Raw genomic sequence first — 24,646 nt, 5'->3', positions numbered from 1 at the left:
ATTGCAACATTATCATTATTGTATCATAATTGTTGTATATTTTTGTTCTTTTACTGTATGCAGACAGCCAGTGTGGCATAACAGTTTGAGTGCTAGACTAGGGGGGTCGTTCCCACTGCAAAAAGCCTCAAATCCTGATTCGATGTATGTGCCTTTAGTTCCCACTGGAAATCGATCCCAATCCTCATTGGATTGAGTCCAGTGGAAAAAATGTGGGGCAAACGCCAAAAGCCTGGGGTATTTTGGTAGCCGGTTTTTGGTAGGTCTTTTGGCAAAAATCGATTCTGACATGATTCCAACAATGGGAATTCCAGATCAGAATCAATTTTTTTAAAAGGGGAGGGACAAATGTCAGGGGTGGGTGTGTCATCCATCCCCAGAGATGTCACACACACCGCCAGTGCCGCCTTATTTTTTTAAAAATAATAATAAAACTAAGCACGGAAGTGATAGATTGGCAAAGCAACTACTTGTAGAAACAAGTAGCTGCTAAGCCATTCTATCAATTTTGTGATTAGGTTTTTTTACAAAAACAAAAAATAGTCTCCCCAAGGGGTACAATAGTAACCAACAGTTGCAGATTGAGGGTTTCATGGATGGTATGATCCAAAAGACAGTCAATGCACAACCTGGCTTTCCTAAAACCACCAGAATTGGGCGGGGGGGGGGGGGGCTGCAGGTGTCCTTACCAAAGAAGATGGGATCGAAAGGGCCAGAGAAACACAGTCTAGCTCCTTCCCTCCCTCCCTCCCCCAATGCCTGGGTCTGATGCTGTCACTTTAACAACCTCTCCACTGGGGTTGGGCTTTGTTTCCAAAGCGACCTTGTTCAGCCTTTTCTGGGCCCCCTGAAATACTGCAAGCACCAGAGAAATGCTTGCTTGTCTTTTTTGGCAGGGCAGCATTTGCTCCCTTTGCAGGATTTCCCAGAAATATCCACCTTTAAAAAAAGAAACCTCTCTCACAGAATACTTGTGTAAACATACACACATTTTTATGAGACAGATGAGCAACAGCAAATCGACATCCTCCATAATGGGTAGTGGTTTTAGAAAAATCTATGCATTTACAAAATACAGCCATTGACTTTCATAATGGGAAGCAACAGGAACACGCAACAGTTGCTGAACAGCAAAATTGCCAACAGACAACTCTGGCTTCTCCTATGAGAAAACTTTTTCAAAAGAATGGGTGCGTTTTCAAAAGAAATATAGGAAAAAGTGAGAGTTTTGGAAAGTGACTCCCTAAACCAGAAGTAAAGAAATGCATTTTCTGTGTCAATAACATCTTGTTGATCTTCTGGTAATATTATGTATTGCCCTGGCTTTGTTCATCAGAATTCACATGCCTTGCTGTAGTTTAGCATATAAGAACAAAAGAGTCAAACCCTATAGACCCTACCTACCTGCCTATCCAAATTCACCTGTCCAAACGTAGTTGTACCATATGGCCAGGATCAGCTACAGAATCTGAAAGTTACATGTTGCATGCAGCATCATTAACAATAACTCATTACTTTTTGTATTAATGCATAACAAAGTTATACTTTAAAAGCCAATATATGGAGTTACAAACAAAGTTACTTTTCTAATGGAATGAGTAGCACTTTTTAAGACTTATTTTTCAAATGACATTTTCATGCATAGTTAGTAGCATTTACAGCTATCGCTTTTCAAATGCTATAGTATTTGAAATCCTTTCATCAGATTCAAGAGATTCCCTGCCCCCCTCCCAAAAAAGTAAAAGGAAAAATAACAAGTAATATAACAGTATTTTGCTGTTCTTCCAACTCAAGGTGGCCCCATGGATGAGGCATCTCTAAGAATCCCTACTTTCCACTGCTCTGCTTAGTTCCTGCAAATCCATGCCCGTGACCTCCTAAATGGAGTCCATTCATCTAGCATGTAGTCTTCCTCTCTTTCTACATCCCTCCACCTTTCCTGACATTATTGTCTTTTCCAATGAGTCATTCCTTCTCATGACGTGAGCAAAGTGTGACAGCCTCAATTTTATCATCTTGACTTCCAAAGAGATTTCAGGCTTGATCTGTTCTAGGAACCATTTATTTGTTTTTCTGGCTGCCCATGGTATCCTCAGCACTCTTGTCCAGCACCACATCTCAAATGAACTGATTTTCCACTTATCTGCTTTCCTCACTATTCAGCTCTTGCAAACCGTACATGGTAATTGGTAGTATAGTGAACTACAATCTTTCTTCAAAATGTTAGCTTGTGCTGGGGAAGAGTGGTCCAGTTGGTCCTTGATATTTGCTGGGTTTGGTTACAGGACCCAACACTGCTATAGATACTAAAATAATTGTAAGCTGCTCTGATAGCCTTTAGGGCTGAAGGCAGGGTATAAATACCATAAATAGATAAATAAATAAATAATAAAATCTATTAAATACAATGGCATAATAAAATGGTGTCCATTATATAAAATTGCAGAATCAAGGTTTTCTTTCTGATATAATAATAATAATAATAATAATAATAATAACAACAACAACAACAAAATTTTATTTATATACCGCTTTTCCATTGATCAAAGCGGTTTAACAGCATATATAACATACAATATAAATATTAAAACATGAATATATTAAAAATCCCCCCATATACAAATAACAAAACAAAACAAAATATATATATATTTTTTTAAGCCATGAATAGTTGAATCTGTGGATAAACAATCTATGGATTCAGAGGGTGACTGTATTCTACTCTAGCAGACTCTACTGTACTTGTGTGCCTACCTGCAACAGGCAAGATAAACACTGCTGCCTCCAGAATCCTCTTTGAGTATGCATAAAGAGCAAAACGGAGGGAAAAGGGGGAACCAGATAAACCTGCCTCACCAGCTACCACCAACATGTTGTTTTTATAAAAGCATAAATCTATATGTTGTGTATGTTGTGCAGGAAGGTGCATTACACACTATAATAAAAAATAAATATGTATTGATGCATGTGCATATTTGGTTGTAAATTGCACAAAGTTGCAATTCAACACAAAGGTTACATAGTTGGCAATTGAAGGTTACATAGTTGGCAATTGGGGCACAACAGGATGACATTTCCATTTCCCTTTTGTCAGAGGACTAGACTGTGACAATTAATGAGTTGTTCTGAACATAGAGATTTACACTATGCAGCAAGTATCTGACTACCAATGAGATGCTACATTGCCGTTTTAAAGTATGAATGCATAATTAAGGCCCTGGACAGACGAGCCCTTTGTGGCGTCATGGCAACGTGCTAGGGTTGCCTCAGGGCAGCACATGTACACACCCCGCAACCCTAGCATGTCGCCATGACGCTATAGCTGTGCGGCACCATCCAGATGGAACGCACAGCTATGATGTCACTGCTGCATGCCGTCCAGATGGACCCACGCAGCAGCAATGTGCTCACACCACCACCAGCAGTTTGTGGCAACGCTAAAAGGAGCTGCTGTTCAGTGCTCCTTTGTTTTCCACATAGCTGCGCCATGCAATTTGGTTGCTGCGGCGCGGCTACACAGAAAAGAGAGGCGGATCCCGGCCGCCTCTTTCTGGTGGTCTGTACCCCACCTAACTATCATTTCCTGGCCTAACTCCTCAACCCTACCTTAAGAGGCAGTAGCCACTCTGAGCAATGAAGATCTGTTTTGCTGGCACCTGGGGGACAGCAGGATATTTCCACTTCCCTCCCACCAGTGATTTGCAGTGCAACAAGGAGTTGTGACAGTGTCCTGCTTCTGATTGTCACAGCCTTGCTCTCTAGCATGAGCGGGGTGAAAATATCACCCTGCTGTGCCCTAATTGCCAGCAAAATAGGTCTCCATGGCTCAGTGTGGCTCCCTGGAGTTTAAGATGGGGTTTGGGGGCATTTACAATCCTGGTAATAGTGCCATTATCATTTATACATAGTATAATAGAATGCTGAGCAGTTACAGATCCATAATTCTAGGGTACAAATCTGTAAATGCAGTACAGGGTGACAGCCATCGTCTGTTTTTGTTGTGTGCCTTCAAGTCATTTCTGACTTAAGACCACCCCAAGGTGAACCTTTCATGGGGTTTTCTGGGACTGAGAATATGTTACTCACCCAAGGTCGTCCACTGCATTTCTATGGCTAAGCAGAGAACTGAATCATGATCTCCAGAATCGTAGTCTGATACTCAAATGACTACATCACACTGGCTGTACCTGAAAGTTAATCTTGTTTGAAACTGGTTCACCATCAACATATGTCTTTCCTTGATGCCACATCAAATCCTAGGAATTGTAGCAAGGTTGAACCTTCACTGCAAAAGTTCCCACATATTTTCACAGAACTACACTTCCCTTCCTAGGCTTCTTTGGCAGAGAGCCATATCAGTAAAAGAGACTTGAGAAACCAGTTCAGATCTATGTCGTCATGACCCAAGAGTGGCTCTGGATGTTATGAGAACAAACTGGCGTCTCATACTTCTGCTTTTTGAAGTTCCTCTATGTTGTCCAATGGGAAAATTGTACAGGGAAGATGTATAAGCTTCAGAGGTAAGTTCCCCTTTAGACTTAAGAGTGGAAGTAGGAGAGGAGGAATTCATGCCTTAACATCTGACACCGCTCTGACTCACTACTAAATATTCACATCCAGAGTTCTGTGCCCTCTGCCCTGAAAGAATGGTTTGAAAATTGTCTATCAAGGTAATCCAAGGGTAACTAAGTTGATGCCGCCTGATAATAGAGTCATACTTATCTCAGTATAGTCTACTACTCTACATGGGGGATGGTGCTTTACAATCTCAGGCAGGAGAATTTTTTATTCAGACATGCTGTCAAATATACATTAATTCAGCCTTCCATTACTTAATACCTTCTACCCTTATAAGGTTCATACTATTTGAAAGACTGTGTCCTGTTACAGACTGCCAAAATAAAGCTGCTTTGGGTCTCTTTGGAGATATGCTATTTAAATGCTGCATGCATCCTAAGAATCCAGAAGCTGCACCAAAGCTGCCCTCCAGTGCTTAGGAATGGAGTGTGGCTTTGGCGCGACCTCCAGACTCTTAGGACCCATGCATCATTTAAAGAGCATACCTCCAAAGAGACCCGAAGCAGCTTTATTTTGGCAGTCTGTAACAGGCCTGTATCTCCCTATATGAACCTGCTAGAACCCTAAGATCCTCAGGGAAGTCTTTCTCTGGTCCCACCACCATCACAGGCTAGTTTGGTGAGGACATGAGAGAGAGCCTTCTCAGGGGCTGCTCCTACCCTCTGGAACTCACTTCCATGGGAGGCTAGTTTGGCCACATCCCTGTTCTCCTTTCACCAGCAGGCAATAATTTTTCATTTCAAGCAGGCTTTTAATATATAACTGTGCCCATAGAGACTTCTTGGTGGCATCCTTGCTTTGGTTTTTTTTTTAATGGTTTTGTATTTTTAAGATATTTTTAAGGATTTTACATTTTTGTTTGTTACATTAATGTGGAATTTTGGAATAATGTGGAACAATGCGCCCTAAAAGCTGTATAGTTGGGGATTCTGGGACATGAAGTCTAAAATATCTAAAGGGCCAGCAAATCAGACAATCATTGTGATTAAATCTGCTGTGATACACAATAATGTTCTTGCCCATGTTCTTTCAAGAGAAGTTCTGAATAATGATGTTCTTATTGGTCTCTCAAACCTGCTGTCTGGGATGTCATCTTCTGTTGTTCATGGTAAAAAAAACCCACTGTGCATGAAGATTCTATTAATGTTGGTTGAAGAACTTGAACCTATTGCTAGTAATGAAATTGCAAAATGAATCCACTTGCTAGAAAATAGAGAGTTTTAACATATATTAGTACTTCTATGTTACCTCACTTAGTTAAAGTGCATGCAAGAAACCAGCCTATGAATAACTAGTTATCTCATGTAGATTAAAATTTTCCCCGTACTAAAATCTTGCTCAGTCCCATGGAATCAAATGTGTACTTAACTATTCATTTTGCAATGCAGCCCTGTGAAACCAGTACACCTTCATTCCAGTCTATTTTTGCATACCAAGTAATTTCCTTGTCTTAATGTTTAAAAGCACCTGTTTGATTTGGGCACAGTCCAAACAAAGTTATGAATTTGTCTGTCCCAGGAAAAACAGTGGGATTTAAACGTGCTTAACATTGGCTGGACTGTACTTTCTGTATTTTTTTAAAAAAAAATCTTTAAAAGCACATACTCAGAAGTTACATCTTTCAATAAAGAACCTTCTTTTACAAACACAAGACAAGTTAAGGCAGGAAGACAGTATATTCATTTTAATGCAGACAAACAAACATTATATAAAGACATACATTTTTAATCATTTTGGCAATATGTCAATACTGTGAAGAAAAAGGACACCTATATTTTGAAAACTGGAATTCATCTATGAGATTTACCTACCTTATATTTGCATTTGGAAGCAAAGAGAGCAGATTATTTTTCATTTGGCTTAGGACACATGAAAACTTCACTTTCTATACTGAATATCAGAATATATTTGTATATGAAAATCATGTATATCCAAAGGTGTAAATCCTCAGCCCTCCTCAGAGGGAAATGGCCCTCTACAAAAGTTTACAAAATTCAAATAAGAAATGCTAACTATCAAAGAACTATCAAGGAACACAGACTCTCCCTTGGCTTTCTCCCACCCCAAACCCTGCAATTGTTTTTTAATATGCTTTTAATGACCTGCTCTCCTCATACCTACCTCCTTGCTTCCCGAATTGTTTGTACTGTCCCCAATAACACTCAGTGGAAAGCTGTCATTCCTGCCTAAATCCTTCCTTAGGTTGGATGCAATGCCGACCTTAGACAGGGTCAAGGGGTCACCATCGATTTTGGAGGCCACCTGGAGATTCCAAGCCGTGAACTGACTCAAAAAATTTATATCAGAGCAAGAATGCCCCCCCTCCCAGGGTTCGGCCTTGGCGAGCACACGGGCAGCAGGATGGGGCCCGCCTGCCCCGCTCGGAAAGAGGCCAGAGTTGTTGACCCTGTTAGCTGACCTCTTCAAACTTCTGGAGAATTTTTTTGGCAGTTACCACGGTGACTGGGCACTCCAAGCTTATCCTTCTTGCTGAAAAAAAAGAGGGGGGAGAGAATTAAGAAGGGAGGGAAAAAATGTTTAAACCCCTACCTTGCAAAGCTGCCTATCAAATGTGCAAAAAATGAACATGGGTTGTTCGCACTTTGTGCCGCCTGCTTTACCCCGACATTCAAAACTTGAATATCAAGATGGCAATTGCTACAAGAAGTTTGGTTTTTCTACTTAATGTCGGGATGACTCCAAGTTACAAGTGTTCTCTTCCACCACAACAGTTATTTCAAGATCTTTTGGACAGAGAATCTAAACCCGCTTTGCATATCCCCTTCTGTTAAGCATCCCCAAAGCTGTACATAAGTGCTGATTGATAAATCCACCCCATTGCCACCGTAAAAGAAGCCCAAGACATTAAAAATTTATTGTTTTTTTTTAACAATTAATTGCCCAGTATAAATGGAACCAACTTTTCAGTGGTTGGTAAAGCGAATAGGGGAGAATGTATGGGAGTGAGAGAAAGAGAGGCCCGTTGGCTTTCAGGAAATGGGTTTGCCAATTCTTTGGTATTTGCAAGGCCCAAAACTAAATGTGTGTATTCATTGTGTGTGTGTTGCATGAGTTCCCTCAGAGAGCCCCAACAACCATTGAGAGAGAGCAAACTTAAGCACGCAAGGAATATGCAGAATAACCCTCAGTGTGATTTCTTAGAAATAAATCTCACTAAATTCAGAGGGATTTCTTCCCCAGATAAGTGTGTTTAGAGTTGCACCCATTATTCTCTTTACAGAAATACAATTCATAGAATTCTTTGGAACCATTAAAATTAAACAGGTGAGAAACAGATTTCAGTTTGAGCTGAACAAATTGTATAAATGTATAGCCTCCTCTGCAGGTTTGTCCCTCCGTGTTTTAGTTATAAATTGATGTGGCACTACAAAAAAACAACCTTCTGTAACAATACATGGCACATGCAATGATGTTTTGTTGAGAGGGTGAACAACTGGGAAAATGGAGTGTACTCTATTTCATATGTTTGAAATATTATACATAAAAATCAACCAATTTGTTAATTATACTTAATCAAGAAAATAAGTTTCAAGAGGCTAACGACAATAGGAAGAGTAGGGTGGAAGAGACAAGAAGACTATGCAGCAGAGTAATCCCTTTTGATGTATTGCATTATAGGAAGACAGCAAATCTCTGTACAAATTTATGAAAAATGGGCTGAATGTTGTGGTATTATTTACCAGTGATGCACTATGTAGGCCTGCATAAGTGATTTTAAAAAGGAGTCTACTTGTTCCTTGCTCCGGAGCAGTCAATGCTGCATTCACTGGGCTTTAAATGTTCTGGAGAGGTCTATTTTCCATATGCTGTATATTTTAGGCCAATTCAAATGGCCCCATGGAGAATGTGAGCTGAGTGCATGGTTGCAAGGTTCAGAATGTTCATAACTCAGTTCATAATTCAAAACAAACTTTCTGTGCCAAAAAAATCAGCCTCTGGTGCCAGCCCACAGCAGCCCTTCCATCAGGCTTCAGAAGAGATGGACAGAAGAGAAGCAGGGCTATTCCATCACTTCTTCTGAGAGACCCACTGCCTTTCACTCTCCCTCAACTAGCCCCAGCAACAGCCACTGCACCAGGCCACCGATGCTGTTTTCATTTCATCTGGTCATTACTGGAAGTGTAACTTTAGAAATGGAACTCTGTCAGGTCTAAATAACCTAAAGATACCAGACCCCACCAGATCTTGGAAGCTGAGTAGGATCAGGTCTAGTTAGTACTTGGATGGGGACTGCCAATAAATCCCAGGTGCTGGGGACTATATTTCAGAGGAAGGAAATGGCAAAAGCACCTTTCTTTGCCTAAGAAAACCCTATGAAATTCATGAGGCCACCATGAGTCAACAAGTGACTTGAAGGCACACACGCACACACACTCACACACACCTTTCCTTCTCTCTCTCTTCCACCCTTTTTGTGTGTGTCGTGTGCCTTCAAGTAGTTTCCGACTTATGGCAGCCCTAAAGAAAACTTATCATGGCATTTTCTTGGTAAGATTTGTCCGAGAAAGTTTGCCACTGCCTTCCTCTGAGGCTGAGAGAGTATGACTTGCCCACGGTCACGCAGTGGGTTTCCATGGCTGAGTGGGCAGACAAGGAACTGTCCTACTGCTAGTACTTACTGCAAGTCACTCTGTGAGCTTATTAAAGCTAGAGAGCAGTCTAAAGTGTGTGTTGGAATAGCAGTAATGTTAGTGGTAGTAAATTATTATAATAATGATGATGGTGCCAGAGTTGAGCAGTTGATTGGTATATCTATAACAACTGCCATGAAAGTAGCCACGTTAGGGGCCCTTTCACACTATGCAATTATAGCACTATCATTGAGCATTAATCACCATGGCCACATCCTATGCAGTCCTTGGATTTGTAGTTTGGTGAGTCTCTAGAGCTCTTTTTAGCTGAGAATTCTAAATAACCCTGCCTAAACTACAAATTCCAGGATTCCATACTAAGGAATCATGGTTGCTAAAATAGAATAATAATAAATTATCATTATATTTATTTGCATTCCACCTTTTTCTGGTACTGAAGGAAGTTTGTCATTTAAACACACAATACAGCTAAAAACATACAAAACGAGCATTAAATTAGGATTAAACTTTTGCCAATATAAAAAGGATTTAAAACTACACATAAAAAGATAAAAGGCAGTGTTATAATTGCTATGCTTGTGTAGTGTGAAAGGGCCCATAATCTGTTGCAGCAAACTGAACAAAGTCTTGCTAAAGACTTAAGACTAAATCTAAATATATCTATTATGACCTAAACTTTTGTGGGTTAGAGCTCACTTCATGAGATACATGGTATAGATGGGTGTGGTTGTTGTTTTTTAAAGGATGTACAAGCAGAGCCTTGTAACTGCCCCATCATATGCTTATCACTGAATAGATCCTCTCAATTTGATTATCTGAATTAGCTCTTTGAGAGCACAAGTACTTTTGAGTTTTCTCCAAACTGTTCCAAACTCAGGTCACAACCTCTGTAGTCAAACACACACACTTTTCAATGAATTTTACCAGTCAGTCTGGACAATGTCAATCCAAAAAGTATCAATTAATTGTGTAAAGTCTTGCATTACCCTCTACCAGAGCTTGGGGGGGGGGGGGAATTTGGGGAGTACACCTCCCAGACTCTCTAGTCACCATGACTAGTGGCCATTGTTGTCCCAGCAGTTTAGCCATGGACATTTAGGGAAGATCATCACTGGGAGCCTGAATTATTTTCTCATTTCAGGCAGAGATCTCAGGCTTGGCAGAACTGCTGTCCAGTTGTGTGAGGAAAGTCCTCCAAGAGACATCAGGAAACTATCTTCATCCTCTGATGCAGGCTATTAACATGCATCCTCTACCCCTGCAGCGTTTAGAAGCAGCATAGAGGCCAGACATGAACTTCCAGTTTCCATAACAGACCTTTGCCGCTCCTCATAGCTCACATGCTGCAGTGAGTGTTGACTGTGTGAGCTCAGCTCACTGGGTACACTGAGTGATCAGATGGGACAGTAGCACTTTTCTTTCGACATTCCCTGTCACATTCTTACTGAGCAGCTCCGTCCATCCAAAAGCGTGCCCTTCCGGAGGAAATTACACTGTGGATTGGTGATTCACATGAGAACTGCAGTGCCAGCTCATTCCCGGTTAAGACTGTCAAATGCTGACTGTCCTGCCCACCCACAGACAGGCAGCCCAGTGGCACTGTGACAGAAAAGGCCTTGAGGCTGGCAGAGCTGCTGAGTCCTATGACCGGATATGAAGACACTCACTAGCTCAAAAACAAGAAAACACTTCAATGGCTGCATTTCACCGAGGATGCTGGCAGCTCTTGAGTCACAGATTTCATGTGGGGCAGACTCTCTGAATGATGAGAGGCAGAGGTCTAACTGAGGATGAGATGAAGTCAAGAAAGAGACTCATAGGCTACGTCTGTGTCATTAACATTTGTGCAATGGTGCAGATTTTGGGAAAAGCTGATACTCATTCTTTATAATACAGTAAGAAGACAGATAGCACCTGCACACATATTCTGTTGTTGTTGTTGTTGTTGTGTGCCTTCAAGATATTTCTGACTTATGGCAATCCTAAGGGACACGTATCATGGGGTTTTCTGGAGCTGGAAGTGTGTGACATGGCCAGGTCACCCAGTGGGTTTCAATGCCTGAGTGGGGAATTGAACCCTGGTCTCCAGAGTTGTAGTCCAATGCTCAAACTACTACACTATAGTGTGGTACACAAGAATTAAATGTAATAAACACAACAATTAAATGTAATAAACCATTGACTTCCATGGCATCTCATCATCCCTACAGACAAACACTGCTTGAAAAGTTGGGGTTTTAGACTACAGCTGGTAGAGTCTCTCAAACAGTATGGCCACTGGTCATCCTAGATGGTGGATTCTTGGAGACATAGGCCCAAAAGTAATTCTTCCCAACTCTTCAGACACAGTCCTGTCCTTTTTCTACTTTTTTATGCTGCATCACTGAATCTCACCAATTGGCTTACTGATAGAATAAAGTAAAAAAGCAACTTCTCTTCAAGTACATGACCATTGTTATAATAGATAAACTTTCACAGGCTTCTGTGATTGATGTTCTAGGAGAACACAGGCAGGACAAAGCAACATAAAATGAATTGCCAAGACTAAGCAGTCAACAATTTTTTTAAAATTTTCTTTTGTAGGGACCCAGTGTTTGTTTTTGAAAGACAGAAAATTTAAGAGGTACCTAACACAAATACCCATTGCGTTTACCATGACATTATACAAATGTGTGGGAAATGTTTTTTGTTAATGGATAGCTATTGGTTTCTGAATGCTGGTCAGTTGTGAACTGACAATGTGGATTTACAAATCTGAGTTCAGATTCAGAGTTCTGGTGGAATGGATTGGCTGCAAATGCAAATCAGACCTAGATCCAAATTGCAGAATCTGTCTCCATACCAAACCAGAGGCCCCATGCACAGGCATAACAAAAATTGGAAAAAATAAAAAATCTATACTGCCTCCATACTGCCTCCTTTCATGGAGAAACATTTTGCAGAAAGAATTCAGTAGGGCAGCAAGGAGAAGAAGACTTCCTTTCAATTTTGCTATTTTCTTCTCTTAAAGTTTTATTCCCATGCTGGCAAAAATCCCTCCTCCATATCACATCGTGGCTGCAGCGAGAGAGGCTGGAGCCAATTTAAAATGCCAAGTGATAAGCTCCATGCACCTTGTTCCCTTGTAAGAAACTGAATAAATGTAGTTTTCACTGTTAAGTCATGCTTTCCTTACAACCCTCTTGTTCATTGTATTCACACATGCACTCTAGAAGCCCCTTGCAGCTTTTAGACTAAAACTGATGGCCAAGATTCTAGATCAGGTACTATATAACAACCTTAGTTACCTAGCTTAAGTAGCATCTCCTGCCCCTACCCCAATCCTGATGTATTGGGCAGCAACTGCTGCAAGCTACTTCTGCAGTTGTTTGGGATACAGCAGATGATGTTTCCACCCTCTTCACACCAACGATCTCTGGTGCAACAGTTCCTGTTGCAATTCCTTTTCACACTAGAGATCACTCATGGAAGAGTGAGTGGAAACATCAACTTGTTGCATCCTGATCAGCAAGACAGCAGACCTCAGTCTCTTACAGCAGGACTGGGTTTTTTTTTCAACCCTACATATTCCCTACATTATTGAATAAACAGCAGTTGTGAATAGGAACCAGTCACGAATGTATAAGTCTAGGTTATGCATTTGCAACTGCAATTGTGAAGTCCAGCCAATATCTATCAAACTGATCAAAAAACAACCAGTTACACTAGCTAGCTTAGGCAATTCATGATGTCCCACCCACCACATCTTCAACATTAGAACAGTACATACCATGTGTTGCAATACATGTTGTGCTTCAGCAGTAGAAATCGAACATAGGACCATCTCTTAAACATGCTGCACTGATGATTTGTTTAATCCACATGGATTGATTAATGGACATCAATGGGAACCACATCTAGGGCTGTCCTGTAAATAGAGGACATCATTCCAGAATTGAATTTCAAACTTTCTGATTCTTCCAATGTTGGAGCATATGTTAGGAAAGATGCAGTGACAGCTGATGACTTTTAAATAAGTGTTTTTAAAATATTTATACCAGACCTATATTTGAGGATCTCAGGATAGCATATAATAATAAAATAATAAAATTAGTTTAAAACAGTTTAAAGCAATAACAATAATTTAAAAAAAACTAAAAGCATATTAAAGCATTTAATACTTAAAACAAGGCAATTTAAAAACAATTAGACAATTTAAAATATTGGCAAATTGTAACACATGCAAATTGGATAAAATCAATTAGACCCCACAAACTTTAATAAAAAACCATGTTAAGACTTGGTATCAGAAAGACACCAGCATTGGTACCAACTGGGCCTTGAAGAGAAGTATGGAATAAACAGGCTGCCACAGTCAAGGAGACCCTTTCCTATGCCCTGCCACAGTATATTTCCCCCACAAGTGGACTCTTCCAATAGATCTCAGTTCTCAGACAGGCACATAGAGGAAGAGATGCTCTTCCCAGAATCAGGGACTGCATCTGCACTTCAGAAATGATCCAGTTTGACACCACTTTAACTGCCTTATGCCACAACTAACTACACTTCTCAGAATTTCATAGCACTGAGCTATGGCAGTTAAAGTGGTGACAAACCAGATTATTTCTGCAGTGTGGATACACACCAGGTCCAAAATCATTTGGGGCTTTAAATGTTAGCACCAGTACCTTGGCTTCAATGTCTACAAGGATGTTATTCCATCCAGGGTTTTCACCTGATAGCTCCTTTGAAGAGTCTACCCCAGGGGCAGAGTTGGATCCCTATCCCTGTTGTGTTTTAGGGATAGGGATCTGTATGTTAGAGAGAGCTCATACGCTGACATGGGAGCCATCAGCTGTCCCTAGAAAGAGAGCAACAACCACTAAATAAATAGAATCAGAGCTGAGAAAACTTTTAGAGTTCTAGCCCCCCAAAATAGCATTTGCATGCTCTCGCGAAGCTCATGCCAAAGGAAGCACAAGTGCCTCAGCAATGTATGTGTGTTAGCGAACAGAATTAGCAAGAGAGTGTGAACAGGATTGGGAATGGCTTCCTGAGTCACAGTAGCAAATGAAGCCTCTCCGCACTGCCCAAGTCAAGTGCATAGTAAGTACCATGGCCAGCCATATTATTTAGACTGCCAAGGAAGAAAATCCCACACGTGTCTCTCTCCCTCCCTGAGAGTAAACATTTAGGCCAAGATCCTACACTGTGCTTGGCATAATGTCAATCTACACTTACATATTTAAGTGGAAGATATTGTTAAGCTACACCACCGTTCTGATGAAAGTAACGGATAGCTCTGAAAGTAAGGGACAAACAATGTAACCAATATAAAATCTTCATAAACTATTCTGAACTTTTAGCCCACACAATCATTCTAGTAGCTGTGCCCTGTACCCAGTGAAATCTACAGCAAAATACCCAAATAAAACAAATCAAAACAAATAAGAAAAAGGTATTTTAGAACTCTGAAATGTTGAGATGTACTCATGTCTGACATGAACTGATGATAGCAGCACTGAGGTCTCAGCACTACTGTAATTGTACGTCTGGCAATGGGGTGCTTCTCCAATCCTGATTACTTGCCATGAAACACCGCATGGCCACCCAAGCTGCTTCAAGGGCTTATCAGAAAGGGTCAGGGGAGAGTATATGGCCCAGTGTAGTATATGTCTCCATGTGGACATTTATGCAGCACTGAGGGGATGCTGAATTGAGGCCACTGAGTACATATCAACATTTCAAAAATCTAAAAACTCTTACTTGTTTTTTATTTATTTGGATATTTCTACCATAGACTTCTCAACCCTAACAAGGGGCATGCCTTCTTATTTGTTATTCACTGAGAGAGAACATTACATTGAATATCATAAAGGTGAGTTTTTCTGGCTCAGTACACCACTGGAACCAATAAACATCTACAGTTTTACCTTGGTAGTTCATGGCTCCCCCCCCCCCCCAATACCTTTGGCTGAAGGAAAAAGCTATGCATTTTGACATTATGAGTTACCCTACTATGCTGGAAACTGGCACAGATTTGTGAGTAAGGATAGTGGCAAAGAACTCAAAATGTTTGGATCCTTGTGGTATTATGTGCCTTCAAGTCATTTCTGACTAATAGTGGCCTTAAAGAGGGTTTTCTTGGCAAGATTTGTTCAAAAGGAATTTGCCATTGCCTTCCTCTGAGGCTGAATGTGACTTGTCCAAGGTTGCCCAGTGCATTTCCACAGCTGAGTAAGGTCTCCCAGTGACCTAGTCCAACATTCAAACCATTCCACCACACTAGCTCTCTATAGAATTTTTGGTACCTTCTGTGATATTAAGGCATAGGACTTTCTGCTGGAAAAAGACAGCGTTATCAGTATGGTGTTTTTTTTAACTCAGTATCTTCTATTTTACTGGCACACTGGGACAGGGGGTCCAGCTTTCAATTCCCTGCTGCCACCTGCCTCCCCATGCTTTTTAATCATCCTGAAGAACACTCTGAGATTAAATGAAAGCCCATCTTCCAGGCCTCTTGGTGTTCTCCTGCTCTTCTAGTTTACAATGCCACAAACTACCATACATCAAACGGTGTGCTGTGCAAGATAGGCCCCCTGCCAGCTCTCCAAACCATTATGGTAGCTTGTCTTTAGTGTGCTCAGAAGAAACTAGTGTCATCTATGTCAGTGGCAGAACATCAAGAAAAAAATGGAAAACATCCATGGATAAGGAGAAACAAAAAGAGGGACTTTGGCTGTGCGAAGGGGGTGGCAGCAGGTGGTCTCCATTCATTTGGACATTGTGAGGTTGAGACAAGCTCTTCTGGGGTGTTCTCATTAAATTCAGTTGAGCACCTCCAGGTTTGTTTTTACTATTGCAAGACAGAAGATGGAAACATGCCCACATTAAGACATCCTGAGATTCTACATGATGTAAAATTTACCCCCTCCAAAAAAAAATAAGAATGTTATTTTTAACACATGAAAAGTTTCGGTTTAAAGACTCTTAATATTATCAAGCACTAAACTTTAGCATACTTAGCTTCTGCATAAATCTGGTACTGGCCAGAAACACATCCTTTGGCAATCCCGGGGATTTACTTCCAAGTGATGTATTTGTGAGTACAATGTACATATCACCTGAGTCATTCTCACAGTACTTTTTTTGTTGTTGTTGCAAATATGTATGTCTACTTACCCACAAAATGCATCTGATAAAGGAAGTTGTGGTTGCTTATAACAATGGATATTTTAGTAAGGCATTTAAGGAGAAGCACTATGGGTTCCAAGTTCATAAGTGGCTCTCAATAGAAAATAATCCCTGAAAAAAGGTAGTGTACCTAGCATTCCTCAAATAAATGGTGTCAACAGGAGGAATATCATTTTCATTTTTATTCTGAGCCTGAAACCAGCAAAATTCAAGATAAAATTTTCTGACTTGTTCTATTATTGTCAGTTTCTTACTTCAGTTAAAGGCCTTGCATGTTTCAGCACAGGACTTTTTGTTCATGGGGTAATACATCATGGGTTTTGTGGTCAGGTTCTGCATAAACACATACCAAGGCTGAAATTTTATGCCCACTTATTTATGAATTTATGATTTTCACAGGCTCAGTAAACACACATTTCACAGGCGAAAACTGGAGTGAGGTCAAGATGTCAAAAGTTGTTAACAGAGAAGGAGATGCTGCAGCAGTTTGCTTTTTGCCTGGGCCTTCTAGAAATGCTACATTCTGCTCTCTCCTCTAATCTCCACACCTCCCTACCTCTGTTGTTGTTGTTGTTGTTTTCTTCTATCCTGCCCTCCCAACATAGGGACTCAAAGTGGCTGATTGATTGCAAATCACTTTTACATTTTGTACTCACTTTGCACCAACTGAATTAAGCCTCAGGTGAAATGGGGAAGGAGGATAGAAAAACTGAGACATTTTAAAAATAGATGAGATGAAAAAGTGTGATGACACAGGAATAATAGGAACTTGACCAGCCAAATTAGGACAATTAGAGGATATGTCATTAGTTGATATATATTTTTAATTTTGTATGCTACACATTTTAAACCTGTATCCCTAGACTGAGGAAAAGTTGTGATATAAATATTTTTATATACACATGCACACAAACCTATGGGAATGATTCACAAATAGAACTCAATTTTTCAATTAATAAGCACAGCATTTCAGCTCCTGTTATTCTCTGTTGTTTAAAATAGAAGTGACATAGCCAAGTTGAGGTTGATACACTTCTTCTGTTAATGTAACTATTAAACTCTGTTTATCTTACTAATAAATACACATATTTTAGTGATTAAGTGCATCCTACCAGGGATCCACAGCAAACTTATATGATGTGCAGTGTGGTTGCTTTTAACATCCCTGAATGGTAAATCATCATGGACATAACTCTGATCAATTTGACAGCTTTGCTTTTTCAGGGGAGCCGCAAGTGGTTTTAGACCCAATAATTACAAAATAGGAAGAAGCCCCACAACAAAGCCAAAATAATATTAATATTAATAATAATAATAATAATAATTCCAAAAAATAAAACAAAACAGCCTGCAGTAGAATAAGTCCATGAAAAGAGAAACAAATCACATTTTTAATGGTTTTATACTTTTAACTTAGCATTTTTAAGGATTTTCCATTTTTAACTTTAACTTTAAATTTCAGGATTTTTACATTTTTAACATGATGTGATGTTTGAATATTTTTTTAATTATACTGCGTCGTCGTTTTTGTTGTTGTTAATAATAAATAAATAATAATAAAACTTCTATTTGTATCACACTTTTCTACTATAATAGCAATCAAAGCGGCTTTTGTCAGCTGCCTTGGATCAATTTCGGGAAAAGGCGATACTGTATATAAATAAAATAAATAAATAAATAAATAGAAAACAAAATAAATAAACAAAACAGGTCAAAAGAAGTGAAGTCTCTTTCCTGTTCTTCATCCTCAGCCTCATCTTCCTCCCCCCAAACCTTCTCCCTCCTGCCCCCCAACAGCCTTCAGAGCTGCCTTAATCCAAAAACTCAAGTGTCCGTAAGTAAAACTTCCAGGGGGAGGGATGGAGAAGGGGGAGAACAAGTTATTGAAGCTGACAAATACTGGGTGACAAATAATCAATAAAAGCCCCTTCGACATCTTTCATTGTTTTCTGGCCCTAATAGCAAGTAATGAAACCTTGGCTGGAAGGGAAGCAGTAGGAAATGGGGGGTCAGTCCCTACATGGAGGCACTTCTGGGGGGGGGGGCAGGAGGTTCCCGGCTCCATCAACCGAATTAATGGCCTCACCTCAGAGGCAGATGGGGGTCTTCTCATCAACTTTAATTAAAATCATTTTTACAAAATAGCCTCCGATGTTAGGGCTCTCGCTTTATTGGGGAGACAAGAAGACGGGCCTGTAGGCTTCCTTTTGGAAACAACTCACTTTTTAATTGGAGTAAGTCAATCAAACCTTCCGCTCTCTCTTCCTCCAAGGATCTTGTGGAGTAACGTCAATGTGCAACATGAACAAGAAATATAAGGCGCCTTTGTTAGCAGAGGGCTAACAAGGTGATGTGGAGATGGAGAGGGAAAATCAACCAGAATATGGTTGTCTTTCCCTTGGTGCATCCTGCTTTTCAGCAAAGACTTCCACTTTAACATGTATGGATGTTTGCGTGTGTATATATGTTAAAGTGTAAGTTTGCCATATATATATGGAATGATTTGAAAGCACCCAACTACAGTTGCCCCTCTGTATCCATAGATTCTGTATCCACAGATTCAAACATCCACAGCATATATATATATATATATATATATATTCCAAAAAACAAAGCTTGATTTTGCCATTTTATATATGGGACACCATTTTACTTTCCATTGTATCTAATGGGACTTGAGCATCCAAAAATTTCAGTACCCACAGGGGATCCTGGAACCAAATTCCAGCAGATACTAAAGGCCTGTTGTATCTCTCTCTCTCCTTCTTTTCCTCTCTTTTTACCTATCTATCTATCTATCTATGTTGAGTCTCTTTTATCTAGAATTCCAAAATCCAAACTACTCCAAAAACCAACACTTTTTTAATGGGAGATTGAGCTAATGATATATTTTCTTTCTATTGATTCAATGTACACAAACGTTGTTCTATTCACAAAATTATTTTAAAATATTGTATAAAATTGTTTTCAGGCTCTGTGTATAAGGTATATATGAAACATTAATAAATTTGGCATTTTAGCCACCTCCAAGATATCTCATTATGTACATATACGCAAATATAGGTATTAAAAAAAAATCAAAATCCAAAATCCAAAACACTTCTGGTTCTAAGCATTTCAGATAAGGGCTACTGAACTTGGATCTGCCTTGTTGTGTGCCTTTCGGTCATTTCCAGCTTATGGAGACCCTAAGGTGAAACTATCACAGGGTTTTCTTAGTGAAATTTGTTCGGGGGGGGGGGGGGGTGCTGTTGCCTTCATCTGAGGCTGAGAGTGTGTGACTTGCCCAAGGTCACCCAATGGGTTTCCATGGCTGAGCAGGGATTTGAACCCTGGCCTCCAGAGCCATAGTCTAACATTCAAACCACTACACCCCATGGGTTCTCCCATATATATCATATTATTCTGTACTTACATAAGGTGAACCTATCTGAGTTTACTTGAAAGATTTGTTCAGAGGAAATTTACTATTGCCTTCCAATGAGGCTGAGAGAGTTTGTTTAGGCACCTAGTTACTAGTACCTAATCACCCCAGTCTACTGGAGTCTTAGTCCAAGACTCAAACCACTACACCTCACTGGCTCTTTCTCTCTGTGTGTCTATCTGCCTATGCAATGCACTCACATATCATATACGTAGACCCATGATTTAGCTACTGGAGGGGGCAAAGTGAAGACATTGCCTCCCATTAAGAATTCTCCCCATCCTCCAGATTTTCCTTCAGTCCCCAAATACTATATTTTATTATATACTCCATATTTTTCTAATGAAGTTCTCTTTGCTAAAAGGCCTTGTTGGCTTTTAAGACAACTTAGAAAACTCTGAGGAAGACAAATGCTTCAAATTGTACTTTTTTAGCAGGAAACCCTTGACTGTATCTACATTTAAAGTATTCCTTTCATTTGTCCATTGTGCTGAAATTAAGGGGGGAAACCCTTTCAACATTTGCACTGTGTCCAAAAGCAGCCCATTGCCTAAGATGTTTCTGCCCTCTTCCCCTCCAAGACACTAACACTCTTTTAGCACTGGGTGCAAGTCTTGCCTGCTGTTGCTCCTAGGAAAAAGTAATTTTAGAAGGATCCGTCCCATCCCCCTATTTGCAATGAGGACAGACTGCCAAGTAGACCAATTTCTTGAATGGAAACAGCAAACATGATGTTACTCAATGGATTTCTTAAACCATGCTCACAATGGAGAACAATTTGGAATTCCTCCTGGACAGAAGGTTGAAATGTAGAACATGTCCTGGAAAAGGAGGCTGTCTGGTTGCCGTGGGCAGGGCTGCCCACAAAACTACAGTCCATTAGCTTATTTGCAAACCCAGAATGAGTTGATTTTCCCCCAAAAAAATCAAGTTTGCTTTGAAGAGCCAGGCTGTGTGAGTGGATGAGGCTCAGCTAGGGAATATTTCAGCCCCCCCCCCCCCCGTGTAGGGTTGCCGCTGCCTTTGAAACTGTGATCCGGTTAGCATGTGGAAAGAGATCTCAGGCTAATTCATAGTTAATGCGCAGTGTTCATTAGGCACCTGGGTGTTGTTATCTGAATATTTAAAAGCACTCGTGTTCGATGATAAATTTATGAAAAGTGAAGTGAACTTGAGGTTAAGAGACTGAACATGGCAGGAACAGATTCTGATTGGTGGAGAAAGAAAATGACCTCCAGGATTGGCCTGGAATTGCAACACTTGGGAAATCTCATTGGCTGGATTGTCTTCTGGCCTGTAATTCCAGAACTCATATCCAGGGATAGCTGTGTTGGTCATGTAGCAAAGTACAATAACATCGAAGACCCACAAAACAGTGGTATCTTTCCTGGCCAACCAAAATGCACAAAATACATGTTGCAAGTTTTCCAAGCTCCACTGGCTTCTTCAACAGGCAAAGACTTTATGAATCATACAGGAAGAAAAAGATTATGACAATGTTAGTCATAAGCCTTCATTTTGTCAAGATGTTGCTTTTTTCAGTTCAGGTGTTGGAGGGAGATTCGTGCAGGCCAGATTTTCCTCCTTCTGGCACTCCAGGAAAAATTTGAAATATCAGTACTCTAGGAAAAAAACTTTTAAGTGACATTAGCAAGACAAAAACAGATGCTCCTCCTGAGACCCAAGTTCTTTTAATCCTTTGTGAAGCTACAAGCTCCTTTGTTAGGTAGAAAAGACTGAATTTCTAAGGAAGCCCTCCATGTTTTGGCATTAGGGAACATTTTTAGATTCTGTTTTGGTAAAACATGCCAAATGGAATAAATGTTTTTGTAAGACATACCATTTTTTTAAAGAAAATGTTTCACCTTTGTTGGAGCTAGAAACCTCAAATGGTAAAACTGGACACTGACAAACATGACTGCTATAGCATCAGCTTTATTGGTGGTAAATGATGCAGCAGATGTTAGGCAGCAGAGGAGCATTCCAGCCCTTTTGCTGATAAGATCCTACATACCCTCACAGCCAATGGTAACATTAAGCCCCCAAACCAATACTACTGAGGGTACATCTGCACAACAGAAATAACCCAGTTTGACACCACTTTAATTATCACAGCTCAATGCTAAGGAACTCTGGAAACTGTATTTGTGTGAAACATTTAGCTTTCTCAATCAGAGAGCTCTAGTGCCACAACAAACTTGTTGTTGTTGTCTGCCTTCAAATCGTTTCTGACTTATGGCAACCCTAAGGTGAACCATGGGGTTTTCTTGGCGAGATTTGTTCAGAAGAGGTTTGACATTGCCTTCCCCTGAGGCTAAGAGCATGTGACATGCCCAAAGTCAGCCAGGGGGTTTCAGACCAAACTGAGATTGAACCTTGATCTCCAGAGTTGTAGTTCAACACTCAAACCACTACACCACACTGGCTCTCCACAACAAACTGCAATTCCCAGAATCCCAATAGCACTGAGCCATGACAGATAAGGTGGTGTCAAACTGGATTGTTTCTGAAGTGCAGAATGCAGATGCAGTCTCAGACTTATCTCTTGGCTGGCAATCAAATCAAATTCCCATCACTCCCATCCCATGAGATCAGTGGAAGATGGATTCCAAAGGGTTTCATATGCAGAGAGAAACAAAGTAAATCGAAGTGTACATTCATGACCCATCTCCCCCCAAATAGCCATAACAATTGTGCAAGCAAGTTAGCAACTGAAGAAAATTCACTCTCCCAGTCTGTTCTCCGCCTCTCAACATGCAAAGTGAATACAAGTATGCAACAACGTCGCTAATACAAAACTCTTTCATGCCACTGGGCAGCTGTTAAGGTTTCACCATGATGCTAACAAGAACTCTAACCCAATTCTCTACACCCTTCTTCCCATCGGCACAGAGAATCCAGTATTTATTGATCTATTAATTATGTTTTGGATTTATATTCCACCTTTCTCCCAAAATGAGATTCACATCAATGGGTCCCCATCTGTCTCATAAGAACTGTAGGTATCTACAAGGCAAAATGACCTAACCCATTTTTATTTATTTTATTTTTATATTTTGCCTTTCTCCTCTAATGTAGCTTACAACAAATTGAAACAAAGCACAGCAGTTTACAAAAGCAAACCTCTGTGACCCAAATGTTTACAAACCATTAAATAAATATTTCTTGCCCCTACATCTCTAAACAATTTTATTTATTTATTTATTTATTTGTTTATTTATTATTATTATTATTATTATTATTATTATTATTAACCTTTATTTATAAAGTGCTGTAAATTTACACAGCGCTGTACATACAATCTTTTTAATTGGACGGTTCTTGCCAAGAAAACCCCATGATAGGTTTGCTATAGGGTCATCATAAGAAATGACCTGAAGGAACACAACAACAACAACAACAACTCCAAAGTCCTAGTCCAGTGCTCAAACCACTACATCACGGTGGCTCTCATCTAGGCATGGCTGGACTGGATGGCCCCTGGGGGTCTCTTCCAACTCTATGATTCTATGTAGTAATCTGATCATATTTGGTTCAAGAAATGGTGACCAGTCATTTTCCAGGCAGAATTCAATGAGCTGGTTATGACTTCTGAAGCCTCACATGTCTGGGGTCCAAACTATTTGAAACATGGGGTTTTCTTGGCAAGTTTTCTTCAGAGGGGTTTTTCCCATGACCATCCTCTGAGGCTGAGAGATGGTGACTCACTCAAGGTCATCCATGTTTCCATGGATGAGTTGGGATTCAAAATTTGGCCTCCAGATTCCTAGTCTGATGCTCAAACCACTACCCCACACTGGCTCTCCGGATGCTGGAGACCAGGGTCCAAATCCCTTCTGCACCATGAATCTCCTGGGTGACCTTGGGCAAGTCACACTCTCTCAGCCTCAGAGGCAGCAATGGCAAACCCCCTCTGAAGAAACATGCCAAGAAAACCCTATGATAGGGTCACCATAAGTTGGAAGCGACTTGAAAGCACACAACAATAAACATGCCCAGATACTTGTTCTTGACATCTTGCATTTACTTCTCAAGTTCCTTCTCAAGAAGTTCAACAGATTTTTTCCTGCCTCCCCTCCTTCCTTTTTAGGCATCTAATGTGTCTCTTTCTTTGAAAACCCTTATATGCTTGTTTGGAGGACCCTGAGCATGTGGGGATCTGCCCTTGTCATTCCTGCCATAGTGGAAACTCACCAGAGCCTTACACACCCATTTGCACAGAAGGCCAATCAGGATTACCAGGCTCAGGGCAAGTGACCTCCATAGATGAACACTGGCCCAAATTTTATGTGTAGGCCTGAACAGAGTAAAGCCATTAAGTCAATGGGATTTGCATAAGTGTTGACTCACCATGTGATGATGGAGTCAATGGGCATGATCTAATCAGAACTAACCCATAGGATTCAGGATGTCCTGTTTTATTGTGTCTGCGTTATGTTTCTTCATGTGTGGGCATATTGCCAGTCCAGGGGCCCATTCACATTGCATGCGCCTAGCACTATGGCATAGTGGTTTGAATGCCAGACTCTGGAGATCAGGGTTCAAATCCTGTTGTGCCATGGAAACCCACTGGCCATACTCTCTGGGGCAAGTCACACTCTCTCAGCCTCAGGGAAAGGCAATGGCTTTGAACAAATCTTGCCAAGAAGACCCCATTATAGGTTCACCTTATGTGGCTACATCTGTACATCCGGTTTAACATCACTTTAATTATCACTGCTCAGCACTATGGAATTCTGCGTCACAACTTCAAGGCACACAACAACAAATGCAAGTGTAACAGATATGGGAATGCCTTATATGGGAATGTCATCTTTCGGCCGTTGAGGGAGAGAGCAGGCCGGCCCAGCGTCATCAG

At 40.5% G+C, this 24,646-nt stretch overlaps 1 long non-coding RNA gene across 6 annotated transcripts in view; it reads right to left on the bottom strand.

Moving 5' to 3' along the window:
- Positions 1-5,272: 5,272 nt before the first annotated feature.
- The window catches only part of LOC121926720, a 201,375-nt gene continuing 182,001 nt past the window's right edge, over positions 5,273-24,646 (bottom strand). For all 6 annotated transcript variants that reach the window (XR_006103063.1, XR_006103064.1, XR_006103061.1 and 3 more), the window contains 2 exons: positions 12,961-13,098; positions 5,273-7,068 (listed from right to left, as the gene is read on the bottom strand). This is a non-coding gene — a long non-coding RNA (uncharacterized LOC121926720). The remainder of the gene's footprint in view (positions 7,069-12,960; positions 13,099-24,646) is intronic.

Source organism: Sceloporus undulatus, chromosome 3 (genome assembly GCF_019175285.1).
Source record: "Sceloporus undulatus isolate JIND9_A2432 ecotype Alabama chromosome 3, SceUnd_v1.1, whole genome shotgun sequence".
NCBI lineage: Eukaryota > Metazoa > Chordata > Lepidosauria > Squamata > Phrynosomatidae > Sceloporus > Sceloporus undulatus.
Note: the sequence above shows the minus strand (reverse complement) of the source record. Positions and strands in the feature narration are given on the sequence as shown.